Below are 26,970 nucleotides of genomic sequence, written 5' to 3'. Positions count from 1 at the left end.
TATGTGTTAACATAGACCATTACTTCTTTTTTTTTTTTTTTTTAACTGCAGCTTTCACATACTGTAAGCAAACCCTACACGTTGTGTTGCTTGGAAACTGGTGAAAAAAAACGAAACCAAACATAATCAGAAAGAACTATCCAGTTATATACAAAAAAAACCTCTTAGAACTGTGTGAATTGAATACAATTTAGCTCAGCTTTGTTTGCAAATTATAGTGTGTCATTTCAACTTAGTTATTCACCTGGTTTACTATGATTAGTGACTATTAAGTCAAAGTGATAATTGTTTTGTTTGCCTAAGACACTGAAACATAGGCTGCTATTTATTATGGTTTTAAAAGGAACGTTAATGAACATTTTTGTGTTTAGGTAAATTTGTTTGTTGAATTATTTGTTTGTTCTTCTTGTTTTGTGAAAAGAAGAAAAAAGTCATCAGCATGTAAGTGCCAAAGAAAAGTCTAGTGGAAGATCTAGAGGAAAATTCAATTAAGAAAAAAACCTTTTATCTGTGGTCCTTCCTTTCTTTTGAGCATATGAAAGCTGGTATCTGTAAAAAGGAGAATGTTCCAACATCAGGTCTTTATTTCATCCCTTAATTTTAACAAAAATTGAACCATAGAACCAACAGTTAGATAGGTCATTGAAATTCCATCAGAGATTGTCTTTTCATTGAAAATTAAAAAAAAAAAAAAACTTAGGAAACATGCTGGTCTTGACCTTTTTCCAGAAAAGTAAGAAGTCCTCTAGGGATAAAATGTAGTAATGGTGAAATAATATGTTCCAGTCTCCTGAAATTAGTATTTTGCCTTTTCATTTGAGGCAATATTTTGTTAAGAGATTTATTACATTTTATGTAAGATATAGAAGTATTGCAAATAAATTAAAAAACGCACCAAAGTATTGAATTGACCCAAAGCAAAATAATTTATGTATTCTCTGTGTGCAAAACCTCAGGTTTTATTCTAGGCCATAATGAAAACAGATTCTAGAATTGCCACATTTCCCATAAAAAAAACAATTCTCTTGAACTCTATCTATAAAGAATATATCTGCTGAAAATGTAGCAGTTACTTATGGCTCTAAAACTGTGATAACAAAGGTGCATAATAATTTCTCTAAACCGATTTTGGCAGTAGTCGTCACACAATCAGTTGAAGATATTTAAGGAAAGTTCCTGTTATAACTGTAAAATCTAAACCAGTTACTTCTGCCTGAAAGCAAATAGAGGGGGAAAAAAAAAAGTAGGTATCTCCTCCGTGAAAGCCAATGCAAGGAAAGCATTTCTATCAGCTCTGAGTAGAAATGTGATCATTAGACAACAAGACAGCAACAGTTCTGTGCCATCTTGTTCTTTGAATCTGGTCAAGGCCACCACTATAGGGAGAAATATTCTAAAAAAAGGATTCATATGTAACTCCAATATGTTCAAAAAACTGCATGTCCTGTTAGTGATGCGAATAAGTACATGTGTATGAGTGTGAGTATTCTTATCTAAAATGTGTTTGCTCTATTATCTCTACATCAACTGCGGGTTGTGATGAATCCCATACCATGAGAAAATGAACATTCTGCCTCTCTCTGAGATGTCAAAGAACTCTTGTGACTGAGCCAAATTCAAAGATTAAATGAGGCGATTTCATGGCCTAATTATTGTATTAATGCTAAGGCCTTGTCAGGACAACTAGAAGCCTATTCATATTTAAAGATGTAAGTAACAAAGCTGCTTGCTGCTTTGGATGTCACTATCACCAGCAGTGTGAGAGCGATGGACTTACCGAATTCTGAAAGCAAGAACTTAATGGCTCTGGGCAAGAGGAAGGCTTGGGATCTTTCCACTTTCGCAGTGCCATGGGTGCAGAAAAACATGCTGAAAGGCCTTCTGACGTAAAAAAAGAGTTGTGGTGTATCTTTGTTAACGTCAATGCCATTTTGCTAAAATTTTGATGAGTGTGGACTCTGGTGTGACTATTTGTCAAATTTTACTTTCATCTTGAAAAACAATCTTTATAAAAGGTATGAACCTCTTAGATTTAACTTCAGCATGAAATTGCACTGTTTCCTCATGTGGGAAAATTCAGATATTTTTTTCCTAGCAACATATATATTTAGGGCAACATTTTCTTAACCCATCTGTGGAAATTACTCTTTCAAAAGTCAATGATGAGAGCCATGTGCAACCAAGGATAGAATTAGTTTCTTGATGCAAAATGATAATGGGTTATTTTATTTTTCTTCTTTTAACTTTGAATATTATCAGGTTTAAAAAGAGATCTCCTTTGCCTTTTAAGTTCTCAAGGCAAACATCTCGCATTTCCTTAATGAGTTCTTAGTTTTATTGGCATAGCATCATTGTATAGAATAATCATTCCAAAAAAATCTTCAGGTAAGAGATCTGCTTTAATATATTTTGACTTGAGCCGGTATTCAATTTCTCTTCTATTGTTTATTTGTCTAGACCTACCCAGAACACGCTTTACTATTTGTACAGCAACAGAAGTCCATCTTTCCACTAAAGATAAAAGAGAGGAGGAGGAGGACAGAAGAAACCAGCTGGTAAAACTAACAGCGTGTGCAGATCGCTCAAAGGAAATTTCTTCAAAGTAGACTAAGGTTCTCAGCTTAATTCTGCAGGTGTATTCCTTGCACAGTACTTAAATGGAACAAAAAAAAAAAAAAAAAAACAGCAGTATGTTGCAAGACTTCGAGAAACAAAATAAATGAAAACTTGCACAACAATTGCCCAGAACAGGGATATGTTCCAACACAGACTTACTTTGCTTTGACATTTAAATCTACAGCTAATACTAGAAAGCAGTAGAAATGTCTAGAAAGTTTTAGGAAAGCTAAGTCCGGAACCAGGGAATAAAGACCTCCATGTGAAGACTGAAAAGAAAGAAAAGACTGGTCTGATGCCTACCATGCTACCTTGTCTGAGGTATGCTCATACTATATCATGGTCTTTCAATGGGGTGGAGGGAAGAGGAAATCTGAGGCTCAAGTTCTCAAAAATATTTCATTATCTAGGGTAAAGTCCAAAAATAAAAAATGTATAAGCAGCTAACTTAAATTTATACAGAAGTTAGACCCTTTTATTGAAGCTCTCAAACTGGAATTTCTCCACCTAAGGCGCTCACATAGCAAGGCATACAAGTGGTATGGTTTTCTCCAGAAAAAGTATTCACCTGTCTAAAGTTCTACTGCTAGATTAACATAAAGTGATATCATCTGGGCTTAATTTTCATCTTGAAAGAATAGCCTTGAAAACAGAATTTTAACCTACAGACTAGAACAATTAACTGGGCTGGCACCCCCGGGATGGTTTTGCTTTAAGGGTCTTTTTTATTTGTATCTATAAAATGCATAAGCAGTCCAGAGCACAGTATCCAGTACTAAATTTTGCTTCTTGTGTGACAGCAAATCAACCATTTGACTGGACTAGACTCTCTTGGCATTACAAGTTCTATTTTTGCAGCACAGTTACCCAGCCCGAACAGCACAGAGGATAATGTGCCACCAAGACTGGCTTTCAGCTTGCGTAACTGGAATATTTTCCTATAAAGTGAGGAATATGAACTTGAATCCGTTTATACTGAGGAAGAAGCTGAACCCCAGTTCTCTATTCTGAAGATAACTATGGTACAGTAACCTTCAGTCTTTCCTATCAGCTATCAGCTATTTCCTGAGGAAAAAAGTAAGAGGGTGGTCTATATAAATGTCCAACTGACATGGATAATCATCAGGAGCTTCTTGCTCCAGATCTCATCTTGATAGGGCACTTAGCTCAGGGATGCAGTTACAGGCCCAAATTCATGAACAAGGTAGGATTTTTTATATGTCCATTTTGATGATATTTCTGGCTTGTCATTGTGTGTCCCATTTTCAGGCTTTTAACTTGCTTCTCTCAGAGTTAGACACCTTTTCCTTCTCTAGGTCAGGAAACTGAAAGACAATGAGCTGCACTATTTAAGTCATCACACTGCTGAGACACAGTGACACAGCCACAGCTGATGGGGAGCACAGTGTGCCTAAGACAGAAAGGCATCATGCTATACCACATACTTGCCCTTCCCAGTTCTCCGTATTCCATAATACGCTGTGTCTTCCTTTGCCACTGTTAGTGATGGGGCAAACAGAAATTTTTTCATATATTATTAGTAGCAGTATCATTTCTGGACTGCTTTGTGGTGAGAGAGAGAGACATGGAGTCATAGCCTGGCAGGCAGGGCTAGATGCTGTATTAGCAACACCTAAATTTACTCAGACCTGTAGCAACCTAGCAAATCTGTAGCAATGCATATCTTGATCTGTCTGTGTGAAAGTTCACTGCTATAAAATAGTACACATTTATAAACATAACTGTGTAGGATCATAAATAGAATAAGAGATTATTTCTTAGTATTTTTAATAGTCACTCTTTAGAATTAATTAGATTCAATTCTTTATATATAATATTCTAAAAAGTTTAAATCTAACTATTTAGAGTTCTTTAGATTTTGTGTTTTTTTTTTAATTCTTAGCAGCATATATGTGATTTTTTTGATAATATGAAGAAGTTTTTGATTAGCTTCATTTGCTACTGACTAGCTTTATTTTCAGTTTTACAAAGCTTCATTTTAACATTTACTGACCCAGCATATTTTGGAGGAATCCTTTTGCTTTAACCTATCATTTCTTTCATGGGTCCCAAAAGATATAAAGACTTTCATTCTGACTGCGGTTTAGTCCACTGAGGAGACATAGGCTGTAGCTATTCACAGGCAGCTTCTGCATGAATCTGCCCTGCTGAGATACGGCACCTCTACTTCTACGAGGAGGATATAAAACCTTTGCATGGAGTGCTGGGCCGATGCTCAGTTTCTGAACTGCTTTGGTATGGGTTTTGGTTTCATATTCTTCACATTCCCAGAGACAGCATGTCTTTCCCAGCTTGATTTCGGTGTTGCATCTTGTGGTGACGCTGCGCTCTGACGGTTCTGTTCAGTCGAGCATCAGAAAGTGGGCTGCTGGCTGATGTTGACGGGTATCATTCTCTTCTCCGCTCTGTCATCCATCTCCTCGTGCGTGTGCTTGGTGGTGGCTAGAAAGAGGGAAATAACTATATCTTCCATCTGTGTAAATGTGGGATCTCTGAATGAAATTATTTTGTCTTCTGTTCTTGAGTTGAATTTAGACAGCTTATACAAATTTGTTATACTTTGTGTGGCATCGGCAGTCAGTAACAGAGAAAGTGTTTTTCAATTATCACATATGGGTCAGAAAGAGGGCTGAAGGGTGGCGTCTGCATGGAGCAATTCATTGCATAGCAAAGGAGTTCAAGATACATCTGATGAATCCCTCTCCCTCTCACGGACTGTAAAAGAAGCCTAGAGTGATCAGTCTACATCTAGAAACATTGCCTTTAATTACTTCAGTTAGGGCAGGAGAATCTCATCATCTTATAAGGTAAATAGGTCACAAATAATAACTACCTCACAGGGCTGTGTGAGAATATAGTAACTCTTGGTCAACAGAAAAATCCTTAGTTTTTTTATTGTGAGCTACCTTACCACAAACCATTTTTCAAGCGGAATTTGCATGATGCTACCATGACAATTAATTTGATACAACTTGTAGCTTCTCTCCTGGATTGTCAAAAGTCTGAAATAGCAGGGTTTCAGAAGACTAAAACAGACTAACTAATTCCTGGTCATGTCAGTGAATCATACTGCCTGCTGTCATGCTTTGTAAAAGGCAGCACAATTTTTGTGCGTGTACTAAACTGCAAGCATCATTGTTCTTAAAATGCAAGAGCCTTTAACAATTTGAGATTCTGACATATCCCTGGGAACACTGAAGTCAGACTGTTAGACTTGGGCACTCCAGCTGTGTTAGAACAAACACATGTGCAAGAGGGAAAGGGCACACACACACACATCAGGTAGCGCTGTAGCACAACGCTTCTTTGTCAGCATCGCTGCTTGCTTTGCAGGAACATCCACACGTAACTCAGTTCTTGAAGGAAAGTAATGTTTCTTAGAGCTGTGAAAGTGTTAGAGCTTTCCCTAATAGTTCGATTCAAAATACTTTACTCCATGTTGATTAACATTTTGTTCCATCCATTAGTAGTTAAAGCGGTTAAAATGGGCCTACCTGCAAAATGAAGAAGTGCAGTATGAGCATATGGCTTTAAAATGTCACGTGAAGTTAATATTCTGGATACGGCTTTCGGCTGTAAGAATGTTTTAAAGAAAATATTTCAGTGAGATGATACAGCTACTTGAAGAAAAAAAAAAGCCAGCGGCTTTGAAATAACTTATTTTTCACATTTATGCTTTCCTAATGAGGAGTGGAAAGTCAGCCCCTTAGTTTCATGTTTCAGTTTTTAGAACTTGTTGTTACAGATCTAACAATAATTTCTCATAATTTTTGGTTTTTAAAATATGTGTTTCTGATGTTTCTAAGCTGTGAGCATCAGCTCACGTTTACCAGGAGTAATGGTGAGTTTGTCATGTCAGGACATTGAGAATTAATGAGAGCTGATATTCGATCTTCCCTATTTATGTCTGTGAAAATAACTTGAAGGTGAAATGTATTTCAACTTCAACTCATAGGAACTAGCAAAAAGCCCTGCTAGGATTACGATCTGCAACTGCTGCTTTGTTCTGTCTTCTCCTAAGACTTTCCTCTGCTTTGAATAATAACTTCACACGGTTGGATCTTTTATATAGCAGACTTTTTGTTAGACATGTGTAATGTCTTTATACATGTTTCACATATGTATCTCATTAGAATTTATAAGACCTACTGGTCTTAACAAGATTTCATAAAAGAGCTGAAGCAAGCACCTCTGACCATGGAGTGAGCAGAGCACTTGCTTTTTCAAGCGTTCCTGGTTCCTTTTATTTGTATGGGGGAAAAGCACAGTGTTGAGCAAATCACAGCTTTGAGATCTAACTTTCTAGGGAGAGCAATGGCATGGCAGCTGACTTACTATTTTTGAGCAAAGGCACTGAACATACCAGTATTAACCCCAAATGTTCCAAAATCAGAAATTGGGCCTCAAAACCTGAGCAACCTAAAAGTGATAAAGCTTGTTTAAAAAAGAAGCAATGGCATTCAGAGTTTGTGCTGTTTGTCTCCTGTCTAATTTTCAAAGGTTCCCCACTACCCATTTTCTTTCATCATACCAGCCAGGAGAGGAGTGAATCGCTGAGGCACATGATACATGTGCTTAGAGTCATGTGATAGGGCATCAGCTGTGCCTTCTCCTTCATTCACCCTGCCAGCGTATTGCCAATGAAGCTAGCTCTGTCTAAAAATATACTTTATTTAAACGAATGAAAGCTCTGATTGTCCTAAAATAACATGAATTCCCATCAGGATCAGGGCACCATTGTGCTAAGTGCTGTACAAACACGAGGAGATAATGGACCTGATTCATCCCTGAATTACTCTGGTTTCCATGGATTTACAGCTGTGCAAGTCAAAGGCAAATGTGATAATGAGCACGCTGCAAGAATGCACAGCTTAGGGCAAGTTTCCTTCTGGACTAAATCCTTTGAAATCCGTGGAATTAAATCAACAGATGACTTGATGTATACTTTAAAGCTACTCTAACAAACTAAGTAGGACCAGACCATGAGCCCGGACCCTAGAGCTCAGTCACCAATAGCACAAAATCATTAGAGCAGCCTCTGGTTCAGCATTGCTAGTGGTTGCCCAGCGCTCTCTCGAAGCAGAAAGGTCAGGCTGGGAACCTTCCCAGTAGCCAGCCAGATTGTTTCGGAGGCTAGGATAGGTTTACAGTACGGTTGTGGTCAGGTCATACCGACTGGCCTCAAGGCCAGAGCTTCAGGGTGCTGATATTGATAAGTTTACTGGTAGAGCTATAGTCTGGAAGTCTTGTTTTTACTTGTAACAGTTTCTGTGCATGTCTAACTTCATTCTGTTTTACAGTTTTCCCTCCAGGACATTCCTTTTTTTTTTTTTTTTTTTTTTTTTAAACTTACACCTATTTCTCTTATGCTTCTCCTTAAATCACTGCTTATCTCCCTTGCTCTTTTCAAATCTCCATTTTGCACAGCACCAGACCAGCTGCAGTCGGGAAAGGGAGAGGAGCCGCGTGGCCACACAGCTGTGCAGCTGCTACTGTCGGACATGGCTCAGAGCATGCACACAGCACCAGGCAGCGCTAAAGCAGCGTGAGCGGCGCAGCCTGGCAGTCACTAACACGTTCGTATAGTTTCTTATATGTTCTATTCTGTTTTTTTTTTTTTTTGCCTTTCTGACATATTATTTCTCATCCTTGTGCAGACAGACCATTGCTTAGTACACGTTTCAGGGCACTTAACACAGCAAAGCCCTAGCATTGTATCCAATTATGTTAAATAGTAACATCTATTTCAACGTTTATTTGTTCAGTTATTCTTATTCATTTGTCCACCTAGCCTACTCTCTTAAAGCATCTGCCTAGGTTCTTTGGCTAAGTATCTTCCCCAGAATAATTTATTTAAGCTCAGTCTGTCTCAAGCTTCTTTAACAATTTCACATAGGCAGTCTTGCACCTCCTTTTTACTTCACAGGACAGCAAACAGGAAGATACTCTTCATGCATCAGGAAAAGTCCCCAAGAGGCCCATACAAGAAACTGTGCACCGCGGAGTCTTGGCATTGTTAAAAATAGGAAACATGGGAGGCAGAGAAAAGGGGATTCCTAAATCTGATTTTATTATGATAGTTCAGTCATTATTATTACATTTCAGAGTTAGGAAGTCTGTAAGCATTTAAGATGCATTTTTAGAAAGGATTACTAGGAAAAGCACAAACTCTTTGACAATCAATAGGATCTAGATGCTTTGAAATAATGTTGATACTTGGAAAAATACCCATTTTGTAAATGTTTTGGAATGATCAGCATTGACCTAACTTCATTCCTATTGGTCACAGGGACTATAGCTTAAATATAATGGTCAAAGGACTAATCCCTGACAGAGCCCAACTAATAAAACCTAGTGCACATGCACATGGCTAAATGGCCCCCAAAGAGGCTGACTGCACCCAAACTGCCTGACGTGAATATCTTGTACCCCTATATCCTGTCTGGGCACTGTCTTGGAAAGCACTAGGACAAAATTGTTTCAGGGAATGTGCCATCTATTTAACAGCATGGATAATAACATGCCAGTGCTTGGAGCTGTGCTGTTCTGTTTAGTTTACTAGCACAGATATAGCCAGTGAAAGCAGAACTGAGCCAACACAGGCCTTTGTGAAAACCTGATAGATTGGTATGAGGATTCCCAGTGCAAACACTCTGGTTAGACACTGTTCACACTGCACTTCCTCAAGCTGGAATTTATATCCCTGTAGGCATCTAAGACTTTTTCTGTATTTTTGCTGTAGGAATTTTGTACTATTTCAGAAAGTCTTTGCATGGTTTTGCTATTATCCCTTCTGATTAGAAGGAAGTGTAATGACTGTAGGCAGCAGATTCAGGTCACTTCCTTGAAGGTTGTTGTTAACTGTTTCTTGAACGCTTGCATCTGGATTTAAAACCTGAAGCACAGTATTTATAGTGTATCAGACCCTCAGACATGACTGCTGAAGGAATATTGTTATTCACGGTCATTGCCAGTGTAATCTTTATGCATCTAAAAATCAAAGTGAAGTCTGTGCACTGTCTTGTGTGAGTAAACAGATAAACCTCCCTACCAAAAGCTTTAAGAGTTTAATTTATAAATCTATTTGCATAGCTAAACATGCAGAATATGAGCAAGTTCTTCCCACCTAAAAAGGTACTTGGAAAATGTGTACTAACAAATGGAGAAAGCAGAAGCAAATCTATGTTTATTTTCTCCCTTTCAAAGCTCTTTGATACCATATCCCTAGCGCTACTACCCCAGAATCAACATTCACCTCCTGTTTGCCCTCCTAATTCCTTGGTTTTGGTTTTTGGAAGTGACAAAAAGATTCTGAAGCATAGGTAGAACTGAGGGTCATTTTGGTTAATTGTCTGAAAAAAGAAATAGGACTGATGAGGAGGAAAAGATTGTTCAGACTGAAATAAGGCAAAATGAAAAAATGTTACTGCAGCAAATTCCAAGAATACTGTTTGGTCAACACTCTTCTGTTTCCTATATTCTTAATTTTTAAAATCCTTGTCTAAGATGACTTTTAAATTATGATTCAATGTTAGGACATTTTTGTTCCTCTCTCGTTTTTGAAGACATTATTAGCCAACTCTAACTGAGACCGCAAATACAAAATAAGTCTATCAACAAATTGATCGTTGTTGCAAAATACTGGTCCTTTTTAGATACTTGTCAGACATGCTGTCTATTTTACAAGTTGGTAATTCTATTGAAAGTATAGTAGTCAACAGTATTCCATCTTAGGGTAACTTGTTGGCAAGTCCAAAGTCTAAGTACCAACTCATGGTTTTCACAGTTAAGGCTTTACACAGGTTCAGCTGCTGATCATGCAGGACCTCTTAATGGCGCTTGTGTTTAATGACCCCATTCTGAAACAGTACGCTCTCTTTATCCTTTTATTCGTTCAAGGTGTTCGTGAAAACTATATGTGACGTGGACAAATGAAACAAGGCATTGCTCCTTCTACCTCTTTGGTCCATTGTCCTCCTGTTCACCTGCTCCACTGAATCCAGGAACGTATCCTTCCATGTGTCAGGCTAAAGATGTGGATGTTTTTGACATGTTATCTAACTTTTATAGTTCCCTATAATTCTACTGAAGTTAATCACTGCCTATTTATACAATCAGTTCAATTTAAAAAGTGTAAATTCCTTGCATCTAACAAACTTATTCCGAACAAAAGACATTTGGCTTATATGAAAATAAGAGCATATTCAGCTAAAGTAACTTTTGGATCATAGTTTTCATTAAATGCCACGGTTAAACAAGCTCCCATATCTTTGAAAAATTGTGGAGGTACTGAAATTATCTGCATTTTTATTGCAGCAAAATCCCTTTGAATTAAGTTGACCACAGACAAACTTCCTCAAAACAAAACAATTTGAATTGCACTGTGTCTACATTGGTGTATGAATATATCCCTTCTCAAGAAAACGCTGTGCAAAATCTTGAAAGAAATCAAACAATTATGAGAAGGCAGGAAGCATTAGCACTGAATTTTCCACAGATCTCAGGCTGAGGCAGCAGAATAGGGTTTCTCTGTTTTTATGACTTCATGTACACCTGTCAATAGTGCAGGTTTTTTCTGTGCAGTTAAACAGAACTTGAGAAGCTACATATAAAAGAGTAATCTTGCTTATCGGCTCTTATGTTTGGGTGGACCTTTTCCTAAGCATTTTCCTCATTCACTTTTCACCATCAATAAAAAGCAGTATCTGAACTTGATTTTCTTTTATGCTTAGGATCAGATCTATTCATGGTGTATATCTACTGCAGTCAAGGGAGCTGCAACTCCTTTGTCTTTCACTTAAGTGCCTTAAAATAAATAAAATCTTGTTCCTTAGGAAAAAAAGGAAGGTTGTCTAAATGACAGGCCAAATAAAAGTCAAACAAACAAACAAACAAACAAACAACCATTGTTAATTGAAATCTAATTCCTGCTAAATTAGAACAGCACCTTGGGTGGTTTCACTATCTGTTACTGATTTCACTGCTTTCCCACGGAGAACTGATGCATGTGAGGGGAAATCTCCATGTGGGATCTCTTCTCCGTGGTGCCCAGCAACAGGATAAGAGGCAACGGGCAGAAACTGAACCACAGGAAGTTCCACCTAAACCTGAGGAAAAACTTCTTGACTGTGAAGGTGACAGAGCATTGGAACGGGTTGCCCAGAGAGGTAGTGGAGTCTCCTTCCCTGGAGATATTCAAAACCCATCTGGATGTGATCCTGGGCAATATGCTCTAGAGGACGCTGCTTGAGCAGGGAGGTTGGACTAGATGATCTCCCGAGGTCCCTCCCAACCTCAACCATTCTGTGATTCTGTGATTCTGTGAATCCACCAGCAGAGGAATCCCCCTAAAAGGGCAAAGATGTATCACCCGAACTGAGTGGGAAGTTTTTTAAGAGATTAAATTGTCACATTGATCCAAAGCTAGCAGAGTAAAAATTTGTTTTCCCTTATCTGAAGACCTAGCTTTATTTTGCTTGGGCACACCACTTGTGTAATAGCAGGACCAGTCCTCGTTGAGTGTGTAGCTAGGGGTTAGCCTCTATGGGCAGTGTCTGCCTGCAGTGATAAGTTCTCCTGTGTTCTCCAGTTCTTCACATCACCGGCCCCAGGTCCCACACAGAAATTCAGGCCCCACCACTGCCTCAGTTGCTGTATGAGAAGCTGAAGACACTGCTTCACACAAGGAGACTGAACCCAGACAGACAGTTTGCTGTGGGTAGTATCATTATCTTTCAGAAACTGTGGAAACTGCCCATATGGGCACTGTCAGCATGCTGTAGTAGATGCAAAGTAGCATATATTTCTTTCGTTACTGTGGGGTGGTAGCCTGCCCACAATAGAGCAGACAATGTGCTGTGCCTGATTACCCTGCACTGCTTCTTTGTGGGTCCACATGGGTGTTATGGCTTAGCCAGAGAAATTAGTTAATGGTCTGTATGTTACACAGGTCTGATATAAAAGCTGTGGGCCATCTCAGGCAGACGACAGCTCTTCATTGACAACAAAAGGAGTAAAAATAGCTAAGAGATGGAATATCTCTTTGGAGAATGTGTAAAGTGGTTAAAGATTAATTAATCCCAGGATGCATTCATATTAAGTCAAACAAATTCTGAAGGTGTACTTAAAAAGGTAAAGCTAGCTCATTTCTCAGCGTAATGATGCAGGTTTATTGTAGCTGATGGACTTCTGCCGGTTGATACCAGCTTGCTAAGAATACCTTCCATTTTCCTGAGTAGTGATCACTCAGTAATACTCATGCCAAAGAATGGCATGAATGAAAGCTGCCTTGAAAAGGAAATGCTCATTTAAAACTTGCTCGTGTGAGTAACTTTGTACACTAGAGTACTCCCATTAAATACAAAATAAGATGAATTAAATGCAGAAAATGCAAGACTTGGAGCTGCGTAAAATTATTTTATATTCTTTCACAAATCCTAAGGATGAAAGAGAAGTTCTTCAGTGACAGATAAGGTATCATGCAATACATGTTTTATGTTTCCTCATGTATTTCTGGATATGTTAAAATTAGCTGCAAGAGATGACTCTTTGCCAATGTATGGTAGGTGTTGTTATGAAATTATTCTTTCACGAGAGCAATGTAGAGTAGGTCTATAGTTTGATGTTTGTAGAAGAGAAGAGTAGGCCTTTTCTTAAAGGATTTGCTCATGTTAGCAAAAATAGCCATTCCTGTTTTCCGGCAGGTATCAAATAACACAAACCAGATCCTTTCTTGAAGTCAATGTGTATCTGCTGGGGTCCAAAATTCTTATTTTAACACTATAAATAACATAAAACTGTAAACAATAAAAAGTATATGTTGAACTCCATGGAAATAAACCAAATATCTCAGTAGTTTGGATCTATCTTGTCTCTTCTCCCAGTTGTATGACTTCTTTGCATATTTTGCACACGTATGAAAACCATTAGCACTTTCAGTGAATATGGAAGGATATTTTCTGTTTTCCTTATGTTAAATAAATCAAGAGTAAACCCAGAGTCCCAATAGAGTCAGATAGGAGGAAATGAGAAGATAAATCATAATTCAGTAACTGAAAAGGACCAAAGGATTAGTTTTACATAAGCAAAGATGATTGAATTCATTTTGCCACTTACAGGTTAATCACGATAAGTCAGCTATCCTAATCTTCCTTTAGAGTCAGTGGAGAAAAACACACCTCCAGAAGGCACTTTATCTTATTATCTCTCTCCATTGACTCTTAAGGAAGTCAGGATGACTAACTCAAGCTACATAGCTAAATTCCATACAGCTAAATTTAGATGAGATGGGTTGGATGTTTTGTTCCATCCCTATAAGATGCTGAATGCATAATTTGCAATATCTGTTCTAGCCTCCTGTATGACCCATTGCACACATCCTTACCCAGTCATACCTTTGTGAAGACCACAATTTCAATCTAAGTCAGACTTTCAGAATACGTGAAGAACTACAGGAGGTGAGGAATTTGCCACGTCCTTAGGCCCCCAATTGTTAATTATTTTCACTGTTAAAAAAAAAAAATCCAAAAAACGAAGAGAACCCTACTTCTTTTTTAATTCAGTAGGAGTATGGCGTGCATTCAGCCTTACAGAAATTGGTCCTTTGAGATTTGCTGATAATTTCTGTCTTTCAGAAAATTTCATTATGAATTAAGTATTCTTTAGAATTGGCAGTTTTTTGTATCCCATATCCCACCACATGTGCTTAAGTATATACTTTAATATCTCCAAATTCTGCAAGGGCCCTCGTTCTGCAGTCTGATTCAAGTCTTTTTGGTTGAGGTGAAGGCAGTAAAGAAACTTAGTGCTGGCAAAGTGAAATCCTAGCCCTAATAAAATTAAGCACAGTTGCCACTGTTCTTAAAGGTCTTCATTTCATCTATTGCTTATTTTTATTTTTATTTTTTTGTTTTTTTGAATTACTGTTCCATATGATATCTTTCTCTGATAACTCTTATTTTCCTCACAGAAATAAAAAGGCTATCAAAATAAAGGCTAGGAAGGGATCTTATCAAATCTCTAAATATGTTAAGGAGAAAATAGAGAAAAGACAAATTAAGCTAAATATTAGTAATTAAGTTAATATAATGTTTCTCCAAGAACAAGGATGCAGAAAGTAGCTACGAATGAGCTTAATCTGGAAATTAGAGGAATTTTAAGTTTTTCAGAACATGCCTCCAAAACATGGGGGCAAAATGTCAGGCCAGTTTTAAAATATGCTTCCCTGCAATAGCAGGAAAAATGTTTTAAGGATCCAAAGAGTTTGAGGATCTCTAGAATACTTTAGATACTGTACAACAGATGTACTAACGTACAGCTAAGGGTTAACTTAAAAAAGACATACAGGCATCTAAATCCAGTTTAGGCAAAAACAGAAAGACAATTTGATAGCTAGCTCTTATGTTCTGAAACCTCTCCTGGACCTCTGTGTGTGAGCAAGGCCATTCCCTTCCTATGGAGAGACAGAAAATGAACCGTGTTATCTTCTTGCCTGCAGGAGACCAGTGAATTGCTTAGCAGGTGGAAGTCAAGTTGAAAGCCTTTGATTATTTTGCTTGTTTCTTAGATTACAGGTGCAAACCTGAATTCAGTGTATCAGGCAAGGCCATATAACTGGTGTCTCTAGGTATTGTGAGAATGCTCTTCAGTTTCTCTATGACTACCTCTTACAAGCTGAAGTATGTTGTGTTGCCCATCATGGAATAAAAACTTCAATTATATCAGAAATGAAATACACATTGTCACCACCCGGACAGCAAAAAGAAAATACAATGCAAAAACAAACAAACAAGCAAAAACCAAAAAAAAACTTTAAAAACAACAAAAGCAAATAAAATAACATTAGTAATGCTGCAGCAGTTTTCCACTTTTTGCTATAAAAGATGCACTTTACATCTTCCATTTGGTAATTTCCTAGCTTGGTTTGATAATTGACGTTAGTGTTAATACTAGTCTGAATGTTAGCACTAAAATATTCTGAAGACTCCAAGTTAGATTTTTAGCTACTTGTGCTAAGTGTTAGACAAAGCCGTAACAGTGTACAGGCCAGACAAGCAAAGGCATGGAACAGTGTAATAACCTGTATGAGAATATGGGAGAGGAAGCTGGGGTTTTGGCGGCCAGGCTTCGGGCTGGAGAGGCCGTTGGATCAGCGGTCCGGTTACACCCGCTGACACAGGAGGCAGCAGCCAAGAGGAACCATGAGGAGCTCCCCTTGCCGTAGGGTCTGACGGGGCTCTCTCTCCTCGAGGCAGCAAACAGCGGTGACCTACCGCACTCAGCTGCTATCAGGACTGAAAGAAAGGAGGGCCCTAGAGTTGTTTTCCTCCCTGCCATCCCCAGCTGGGGTTTGTATTGCCCAGAGACCTTGGGGAAAACTCCTCTAACTGGGCTTTCCCTGGAAGGACCAGGAGGCTTCAGAGCTCATTCTGCATGGTTACTCAGACTGGAGTTTAAAGGTTTTATACTTTTCACAGGAAACAGGATAAGGCCCGTAGCTCTGATTTTGATCTGACATTTAGTGTTAACGTATCTGAAACTACTTATCCAAAGCCAAAAGAGAAGCTGCTGCCAGAGCAGAAAACAGGCCTCAAATCCTATCAATCCTACTGCACCACAATAAATACAAGACTAGTGTTTTAAAACATGACACAGGACTGTTTTGTCACATCCTCAAAAGACAGACATAATCTATTTTATTGTTTTAGGTTGGGAGTTTTCACATTATGTTTTGCAGTGGCTTGCTTCTGTCACCGAGGAGAAGTAATACAAGTTAAAAAGAAGCCAACTGTGCAGTTATGAAACACCTCAGATTCACTTCACGGCTAAAAGCATTGGCAATGATGCTTACTGCAATGTAGCACAGCCATCATGAGCATTATACTTAAAGTAAGTGGCTCGTATTATTTTTAAAGGCGTTTCAAACCTCTTGGCCTGCTTCTGACCCTTCTTCCAACATTACCACTCCTGCGATTTTTACTCTCCTATGAGCTGAGATGATAGGTTTCCTTTTCTACTACTTCTTGCTAGAAAGAAACTGACTTAAAACTAAACCTTTAAAGACTCCTCTTCGGATTTACTTTCATACAAATTAAAGGAGAATCAGAAGTGCTTCATTTAAGACAACAAGGTCTTAATTACTTTACTTTTTATTTAGTCAAACCTGACAATTTTTGAATGAAACAAAAGTAGGCCCAACCATGCGCTTATAGTAGAGCAGTCTTGCAATGGCAGGGGGAGATTAGCAGTCTTCCCAAATGGTCTTCATGTTCTTCATATCTATACCTGATATCACTGTTTCCCAAAGGAGCATCCTCCCTGCTGAGGATTTGTTCCCTTGACTGCGATACAGCTGCATTTGTTCATGTTGATTAAGGATTTGTCCCAAAAGATAACAACAAACCAGTCAGGCTATAAATCTTTTCTTTAGCCTTACGAAACAATGAAATAACGTCTGTAGTGAAGCCATTACTGTGCTTGTGACACAGGTAGTAATACCTAAAATGACTTTACATAGCTATTGTGGGTCTAGCACGCAGTGTAGCTGCAGTAGCATGCAGTTCGCATTGGTTGCAAAATCACTCTGTAAACGTTAAGGTCATGCAGCCAGACAAGAAGTCATGCTTCTCTATCGGCTCTGTGAGGATTAGCTAGGTAGATTCAAACTGCTGAAATATACTCATAGAACTGTCTGCACGATGCTTATGGTAGAGAACCCAAGATCTGCTCAGATACTCTCAAATCTTATTTTTTTTTAAAAGTAGGAACTCTTAGAAGGTATTGTAATTCCAATGGTTATTGCTAAAGAAGAAGCAAAGTTCTTAGGCAATCAGTCTCCATATAACAGTTCAAGTCAGACATAGAACGTCACTTTCATGTAAGCTGTAGGTCTTATTACTTACCTATAATTTACATCTGGGTTAAGAGAGTCTGGGAGCTACAATTGAATTTTTGGCTTCACTGTTCCCTGGCAAGGTCAATGTGCTGTTATAGGTGTTCCTCAAAAGTGCTATTTAGGAAGATTAAGCATTAGCAACACATGGCTTTAGAGGCATATGGTTGGATTCATGAATATATCTTAGACCTGAAGGATTCCAGTTTGCAATGCTTGCTCTCTGGTGGAATTTATTACCCTCAATTATCAGGACTACCTACCCTAATGCATGAGCAGATGCAGAGGTGTGAAGGATGGAGTTCATAGTCTGTGCAGTCTAGAGAAGGGTGGGCCAGAGTCTAGACTGAAGAAATTGTTCCACTTTACCCTTATGACATGATTCCGGTGAGAGGATGCCTATAACTCTGCTGGTTACACAGCTCATAGTGTCTTGCTAGGTATGAAATCAGGACCTACCTTTCTGTGCTGGAGCCAGGCAGATTTGTCTGTACGCATATATGCTAGGGAATTCCTAGCTATGCCAAAACAGTTAGGTTTTCAGTGAGGGGCAGGCTTAATTCAAACACAAGGGTTTTTTTTTTAACTTTATGCCATCTGGAGCTTATTTTAAACCCATGCCTTCAAGCAGCTTGGATGTGATGTGATGTGAATCTGGGCACCTGAGGGTACACTCGAAATACAGTGTAGATTCAAACTTTTGAAGGTAGCACGCTGGGCAGAGTACGAAATACTGTAAAAAGGGTCTGAGTCTCAGCACAAGAGATTTCAGCACCTAGTTCAGTGGGGGAGGGATGGAGGAAGACAACTCTATCCGTATGAGATGTCCAGATGTTAGTCAGCTTCTGAAGCTAGGCACACAAGCTGGGTCCTTCTTGGAAGAAATTCCTAGCAGAAATGGAAGAAGTTTCACCCAGTTGCTGAGAAACAGACCTACTGGAGAACACCTATGCAGCAGGAACCTAAACCCAAATCTAGCATCTAACCTTTACCCTGGGCTTTACTCTGAAATGAAGATCAGCACTTTGACGGAATTTTTTCTACTTTATGTAAAGTATTTAGGCATCCATTTAGAAAAGAATCTGGTAGCCTGCTTATGTCACCTGAATGCATTAAGAAATTTGATTACTTTGATCTGTAAAAAGTGGTAGGTGGGTAATATTTTGTATTTGGCACTGATATGGTGGTTACTGAAAGACAATGTTCATTTCCACCTCATGATGTTCAGTTCTGCTTCATGGATAGTACAGAAATTTAGGATTTTCCCTGTTGAATAGTTTAAGGGAATAGTTTAAGGGAGCATTCAGAGAATAATGAAGGGATTAGAAAAAAATACTACAAGGTAAAGAGCTTAATCTGCTTTATTTATTTGATAGAAGATGGAGAGGATCTGAAGTACCTGCTAGAAGTATAAAAATTTGATTGTAGAGTTCTCTAGTCTTGCAGATGTAAGGGCTGGAAGTTGAAGCTTGAAAAAAGTCTGACTAAAATAAACTATGCACTTCTCACTTTGAAAGTCATTAACTACTGAAAGAGCATTGCAGAGAGTGGTAATGGATTCTAAGCCATTAGAAAATTTAAGATGAGGATTATGCCAAAGACAATACTCTATTGGGTTTGAACTAGAAGTTATTTAAGGGGTCCTATGGCTTCTATTATGCAGGAGGTTGGACCAGATGATCAGGAGGGTCTCTTTTGAACTTTGTTGACTCTTTGTATAAAAATGAATCCTTGGTAGTACTATTTAATTTGACAGAGTTATAGCAAGGAATAATTTGACTCAGGAACTAGAAAATAATAGTTAGTTAAGCTGAGTTAAAACTGCAGAAGAGAATAATGAAATTACGCTTTTTCTTTTGGGTTATCTGAACTCCTATTTATCAAATAACAATTTTGATTTATGACTGCTCTGATAGATATTCAGTAGTGAACACAAAATGACCTGGGCCAATTTGGTCTGATTCCTTATGGAAAGGTAGAAGGCATCCCTGAAAAGCTCCCCAGCAAGATAAAGAATTGCCTAGATTAGAAGTCCGAATTCTTCTTTCACCTTGGCCACTGAATACTGAAGCACATTGGCATTGCCCTGTGGGACCAGAAAACAGTTGTACAGCAGCTTTTTGATGTGTCCTGCTTTGGGGGGAAATTCATCCTTTCTCTACATCTCAGAATTATGCCTTGCGTTCTTAGTCGCTGCTTAGTTCCTGTAGTTTGTAATCGTTATTGCATATGACTAAATTGCTAACGTTACCTCCTCATTAGTAACCTTAGGTTTAAGCATAATTGTCTTTCAGTACATTGAGATTTCAACTGAGGAGTAACTTCTCTTTTTGCGAGCTATAAGGGCCCAATTTTTCCCTGTTTCAATAAAGCGTACCCCAGCAAGAAAGAGTTAGTCGGACCTCCTTTGCAAAAGAAAGCTGTGATTTCTCACTCTCATTTTGTAAGTTGCTGTTAGACTTGCAGAATTATAGAATAATTTAGGTTAGAAAGGTCTTCTGCAGGTCATCTAGTCCAACTCTTTGCTCAAAGAAGAGCCAATTAGAGTAGGTGCTTTGGGCCTTGTTCAGTTGAGTTTCGAATATCCTCAAGGATGGAGACGCCACAGCATCTCTGGGCAACCTATTCAGTATTTGACTACCCTCAAGATTTAAAAAAAAAAAAAAAAAAAGTTTTCCTGGTGATTTTACATAATCATTCATCAGATTAAGTAAAATTACTACTACACCATCATAGCGGTGAGGAGGGAACTTTCATGTTTGTATCAAGTTGGTGCTACAAAATAATCCATGGGATGAGAAGAACATGATCCACAGGATCAGAGTAAAAGGAATTGGATCTTGAGGTCACGCGGTTAAAGTTTAAAGAAAGAAACAGAAAATATTAGTACTGGGTCATTCATTTAGTGCCAATGTGATGAGAAGAACATATGTAAGGATTAACTATACTTTTAGCTGAAAACTGAAGTGTTGATTTTCTAAGATAAACTTCTAAATTATTGGGGATTTGCTTTCACTCTGAAAAATCACTTCCTTCTGCAAATGCCACATCGTAAAGAGCACCAGATTACAGTTCAGTTGTGCAAAGTCCTGTACCAAAGCTCAGCATGAAAGTCTATCCTGATATTATCTGATATACAAACAGCCCAAGTAAACCAAGAGCATGTGGAGACGTGAATCAGAATTAATTCATTCATAGTAGGTTAACTTCAGAGCTTGAGACAGATGCAAGTCACCACCCTGTCCATCCCGATACCGTGTCCGTGAAGAGCTCTCAGCAGAACATCCTGTGGATGTCACCTCTGAAATTCTGTCCTCTGCTCCTGAAATGACATCATTCCTACAATTACAAAAGGATAGAGGAATGGAAGTAATGTAATTAGGCCTGAGAGAGAGTAGGACGTTGCTTTGCTTTTTGTATTGCATACTTATGACAGGAATTTTATCAAGGATTGATAATGACCAGAGTGCTTTACTCTAATGTCTATTCAGTGGGTGGTTATAAGTGCTGGCACAGGATCCAGACACACATTTTTGTTTTACAAAAATGCAGATAAATAAATAGGGTGTCTCTAGAGAGCTGCTTTGCGTTCCTTAAAAGCTCTGGCTTAGAAAGGGGGATCATAAGGAGGTGTGAAAATTTAGCACTAAGATCTTAATTCTGCCTTCATTTACATGGCTACACCACCTGTTCCAGGCTGTGAGAACTGCACCCTGGAGAATGAGAGCAGGACTGAAATTAATGGAGCACTGCTGATTTGCACCAGCCGAGGAGCACATCCTATGTGACTAGCACGCTAATAGCAGCACATAAATAAATAACAATGATACCATCTCCTGAGGAGAGAGGGGTGGTGTGATAAATTAGGGGTGAAATCCTGGCCTTTTACAGCCAGTGGCAGAATTCTCACTGACCTCAGTCAGGCCTGAATTTCACCATTGCTGGATTTATTTTATTGCTGACTTTGTCCCAAGTATACCGCGCGCTATGCTGAGAAAGCATCCTTGATAGTTAGGACAGTGAACGTTTACTCAGCTGAACAGATCCATTGATTTAGTGCCCCAGTGTGCTACAGGGAAGGTAACTTTAAAGACAGCTCTGTGACTTTAAATTCCAGGAGCATATTTCAACAGGTTTCAAGGGGCTGAAAGCAAAATTTCCTAAGGGGAAGCAATATCTTTTGTGACGATCAAATTCCATTGCAGCATCTCCAGGGTAAATATGCCATTAATGTGGAAAAAGGTGAATCTTAGGTACAGTTTTGAATACAGTTAGACCTGGTTCTTGAAGCTGTTTCCTCATCATAAGGAAATGAGCTAGGTTTTGACCACAGTCCTGCGCAAATACAGAGCAAAAATGGTCCATCAGATTTAGCGTGCTTAAAGAAAACATCAATTCTTGTAACCAGGAGCAGTTAAAAGAAAGTGATGGCCAATGTCATATTCATCTGTCTTTTATTTCTCAACCAAATGACCTAATTTCTGCTAAACTAATGTAGCTAGGAGTTTTCTGGATCTACATTAAGACTTTTTAACTACCCTGCTGCCATACTGGGGGGAGCTGGATGTGAGAAAATATTGTCAACATCATAAATTTGAAGAAGACATAATGCATAATACTAATGACTATAACAAATTTATGATTGAAATTATTGCAATATCAATTAAAGTCATGTTTTTGTCCTGAAGTTTCAGAGAAGTAAAAAGCCCTCTATTACTGAAAAAAGCAAAATGTTTCCATAGCGAGCTACATTTGCATAATCTACCCAGCCCAGCAGCTGTAGGTATTATTTGAAGCAACTGCCTGGGGTGCTTGGATATGAAACTGGATTTGGGAGGAATACTACGAGAGCTCTTTCAAAGAGGAAGATTTTTTTCTGTGATAAAGGGCTCATTTTGTAGTTCTGTGGGAGGTCCCCAGCGGTGCCGGTTGCCCCCATAGCAGCTCTGCAGGAAGCTGAGGACCTGCCACACAAGGACTGCTGCAGAAGGCAACGGTGGAGGCTAGAGGGCTACAAGGACATGCCTCAAGCAGGTAATTGCAATGTGTCTGTGGGACAAACTGCTCGCCGGGAATGAAGACAGGTCTCCGGATCAGCGTGGATGAAATGATATAGCCACAGAGCTCACAAAAATGAGGATCAGAGCTAAACGAACTATCATCGTGTTGCTGAATGGGAGGATCTATTTCATTTACTCCATGTACGTGGTGCTGCTCTGCTTTCCCAAGTTCAGGACTGTTCTTTCTCCTGAAGAAAGATTTCCTTGTTTAGGTACAGTCTCCGAGTGCTTGTGAATGGAGGAAGTTTAGCTTTTTAAAGGAAACTTGAGACTTTCTGTTTTAGTTTTCGCAGTTTCTAGTTGGGGGCTCAGACCAATAAAATTATTTATCAGGAAGGACTGTATATAGGTTGAACACAGCCCCTTTAGCTACTGTTAACTACCTGACAAAAGGGTCACATATATGCTACCATAAGTAAGAATTATTGATCTGTAACCAACCTATAAACTATCACATATATTTCTACTGCACAATAAAAATATTTTGGAGTCATACTTTTCAATAGAAACTAAATTGCTACGTGAAGATTTTATTACAGTGGAACTATATAGAGAGCAATAAATTAGTCTCAGTTTTTTATATAATTTCATGTTCATAAAGAAAAATAGAAAATACCCTATAATAATGGCAGAACAAATTCTGATAAGAATTTTTTTTATGTTGAAAGTCAGGATTCTGATGAAGCTCTCTGCCCGTGGTATACCTAAACACGGACAGAGTCAAAACTTCTAAGAGCCTTAATATTTTCTATGGTGTCCATATTAAACATAATATGTGATATTTTAAGCCTCAGGTTAGCAACAGGAAATTCACGATATAGCATTGATTATTTCAACAGAGGAGCAAGAATTAAAGGCATATTCTTCAAAGCTAAGTTAGGAATAGTATCTGAAGAGATGACTCTTGGATTCTTGAATCTTTTTTTCTATAATAGAATAGCCTATTCCCCAGAATGCTATCATGCACCATTTTCTTAGATTTCACAGCTTCTCACTTCTTAAATTACACTGCAGAAAGAAATAACACCCTCCAAAAACATCTCTGAATACATATCTCCTTCCTAATGAAGTAGCTTTACTCAAAGAATAGAAAGCAAGCAGTAAATTTGAATGTATTAGAGCGTAAAATAAGCCTGGTCTTACCTTTTGGTTCAAAAGTCCATCCTGTCTCCAACTGCAGCTGCCTGATGCGTGCACTACTGTTTGTATGAAAGGCCAATAAAATATCTGACAAAAGGTTGTTGTGAAATAAGTCTCATCTATCAAATGTATCTAGCTGGTCCTATTTGTATTTATAAAAATACAAATCAATGCCTGCGTGAATTTGAAGAGCCACAAACGTATTTTATGCAGCTTTTATCTATTTTAAAATACATTGTGCTCTTTGAAGACATCAGAACTGGGACGCCACTAGGAGATTCTCTGGATCAGGTCTGTAAACAGCTGGGGTAGTGGATTTAACTCAGCTATTTTCATAAGGTTCCCTAGAGGGGCCTATTTCTCTTCAGCTGTTAGAGCAGAAGTCTAAAAGGACTATTTTAAGCTGCACACCTACATCGTGGATGGCTAAAACAGTGAGAATTAATCCTGTCCTGGGGGTTTAACAAATTTTTGTCAGACCTAGGTGATATGTTTTATAGACAAGAATGATTTTTCTCAAATTTTTCTCCTAGAAAAGCCTCATCCTTTTTATTTTTTCATATAAAAATTCAAGATATTTCTTTTCTTAAAATAAATTTCTAATAAACTTTTCCACATCAACTGCGGAAAATTGTCATTATTAAGTTTAAGATTTAACTCTCACTGAAATGAATAGGATTAGATTTTTTCTCTTTAAATATAACACATCATGATTTCTGCAGTTTAAAAAAGATAACCCTGCATCAGCTTCCATCAGCGTCTACTCAGTGCATATTCAGAAGCTCTTTTTCGGAAGCATAAAAACTTGAAACATGTATTTTAAAAAATGAAAGCACGTGTGGTGCAAATTCCGAATCTGTCACAGGAACTAGATAAATAGCTCAAATGGGCCAGATCTAGCCAATGAACAGAGTGTTTGACATCAGTGATTTATACTATTTCCCTTTCATGTTATAATAATTGTCACGGATTGAATTTATGTTGTGCCATTTCCTGTTCTAGCTGCAATCTTTGCTTCAAGAAAAAAGGTTTCAGAACTTTAATGCCTCCACTGTTCTTGGAAAGATAACAGCAAACGGGACTATTTTATGATTTCATTGCTTGGTTATTCATGTTCTTTCTCTCTGTAGCCTTCAGGGAGAACTAGAAGAAAAGGGTGAGACAAAGAATCGGCTTCCCATCAAAAACACAAAGAATTGGATTGTTGCTGCTGAAGAAGAAAAGTGAGCAGGGAAAATGATGCTCCCAAAATTACCCCATAACAGGAAACCCTATAAATGTCTCCCATCCTTCTGCTAGAACTGCATCAATTTGCAGTGTGAGCAGCAGAAAGGGCAGATGTGGGATCAAAGAGGAAATGTTTACCTAAACAATGAAAAAGCACTCTCCCAGCTTCTTTATACCCAATGCATGCCAGATTGCGCATAGCCTTTACTTGCTAACAGAAATGCAGAAGATTTCTATTAAGCATAGCGTTGCCTGATAGCAGCAGAAGAAAATAGACAGTGAGTATGAGGAGGGAAATGAATGCCTGATAGGAATTCAGTTTGGAAGCCAACAAGAAATCATTAAGCATGGGTATGTTCCATTGCAAAATCTAATGTGAAAATATTGTCTTTATTGACGTGGTGCATGCCTTTCAGCTCTAAAGTGAAGTTCTTCCTACTGAAGTGCACATTTTTGGAAATGAACTGTATTGACTCATAAAATTCAACAATACACTGGAACAAACAGCAAATAAACTGTCCTGGACATTCTCTTGTCACTGTGAAAGAAATATCAAAACGTGAATGTGGTATATGTTCTGTAGATTTGAATTAGAAAAGAGGTGTAGCCATAGCAGTGTTCTAACGCTCAATTAGTAAAACCATAACATCTGAGCAATAAATGTAATTAATATTCACTAAAACAGGAATTAGGCTACTGGGCCACCTATTGCATCCGACTCTCCATTCTGGGAATTCATATCCCTCTTTCTGGGAAACAGTCACTTCTCTGTCTTCAAAAAAGAGTCACAAAGCTGTCTTCAGCAGTGTTTCTAACCAGATGGACACTTCCAGACCAAGAAAGAGAGAAAGCTTCACAGAGCCTTTAAATAGCACATTTTCCTGTATCTCTTTCTTTTTCCTAATGTAAGCAGGAAAACGGTCATTAATGGGTATAAAAATGATTGTGACAGACATGTTCTGCCCAGTCCATTGTAAAAGGGACAGAGCCAGGACCTGGACTGAATCCGTACAGAAGAGACCGCGCTGCAAGTACACGTAAACGCACAGGCACAGCCCCCTTCCTCTGCCAACACGGACACCAGAGGTCCGCATGGGATCTGCTCCAGCTGCAGAGCCCAAGGGAAGCCAGAAGAGTATTCTCACATGCAGCTCTGCTTTGCCCACCCTCGGTGCCTGCTCCTGGAGGAAAGACGACCTCCTTTAAAACAAGCTACTGTCTAAGCGCTGTTAGCTGAATGAAAGGAGAAGGGAGAATGCTGGGCTTTCGATAGGGATTTCCCAGGCAGCAGTGTGTGCTGACACTGTTTGTGGACCATACCCCACCTCTGATCTGCCCCAGAAACACCAGCCCTCTCCTCTGCGCTCTGCAGAGCTGATCTTCACGTAGGCGCGTCTGATGCTTTTGGAGCGCTTCAGATTTGCTGTGCGATGAAGCCCATCCATGCAGTGCATATATAGCATGTACAACGTGCTCCAGATACAAACATATAGCTGATCTGCCTGTACAAAATAGCCGTTTCTCTAGAATTTGGTTCTCAGAAACCTTGTCAGACTTGCTGCTTCACCAGAACCACTGAACATGTGGAAATCTAGGATGGATGGGCAAAGTTAAACTCCTCAAACAGAAAACTTCCATGGCGTTCTGTGGGACCCCCAGGGTACTGTAGCTTTAGGTAGGTTATCATCTTTTTACCCAGAAAACCTTCTTTCTCTCCTCTTCCCTTCTTTCAGCTTATTTAGGAAACAGAGTTGTAACTGATCTGTTTTGCTCTATTATTCTTTCTAGTCAAGCCTAAATTGGTAGCTTTTTTTTCCTTTAGAATGAAAAGCAGAGCTAAGAAGAGAAGGGGCATTTGGGATTATGCTCACTCAGAGTACTGTGACTGACACAGCCTTTTACCTGCTTTGTTTTTCCTAGTATGAACAAATATCTTGATTTTTTTAAAGCGTGCAGCATAACTTCCTCATTATCACATTTGTTGAAACAGATGGGAAAGCATTTGGAGGGGCTGCT

The 26,970-nt window shown here is 38.7% G+C and overlaps 1 long non-coding RNA gene across 1 annotated transcript in view; it reads right to left on the bottom strand.

Annotated features, from left to right (window-relative positions):
- Positions 1-24,022, bottom strand: part of LOC104145357 (uncharacterized) — a 34,536-nt gene extending 10,514 nt beyond the window's left edge. The window contains exons 1-2 of the long non-coding RNA XR_694312.2: positions 23,731-24,022; positions 20,783-20,849 (exon numbers count right to left, since the gene is read on the bottom strand). This is a non-coding gene — a long non-coding RNA (uncharacterized lncRNA). The remainder of the gene's footprint in view (positions 1-20,782; positions 20,850-23,730) is intronic.
- Positions 24,023-26,970: the final 2,948 nt, after the last annotated feature.

Source organism: Struthio camelus, chromosome 3 (assembly GCF_040807025.1).
Source record: "Struthio camelus isolate bStrCam1 chromosome 3, bStrCam1.hap1, whole genome shotgun sequence".
Classification (NCBI taxonomy): domain Eukaryota; kingdom Metazoa; phylum Chordata; class Aves; order Struthioniformes; family Struthionidae; genus Struthio; species Struthio camelus.
The sequence above is the reverse complement of the archived record's forward strand: the minus strand, read 5'-3'. Positions and strand labels throughout refer to the sequence as shown.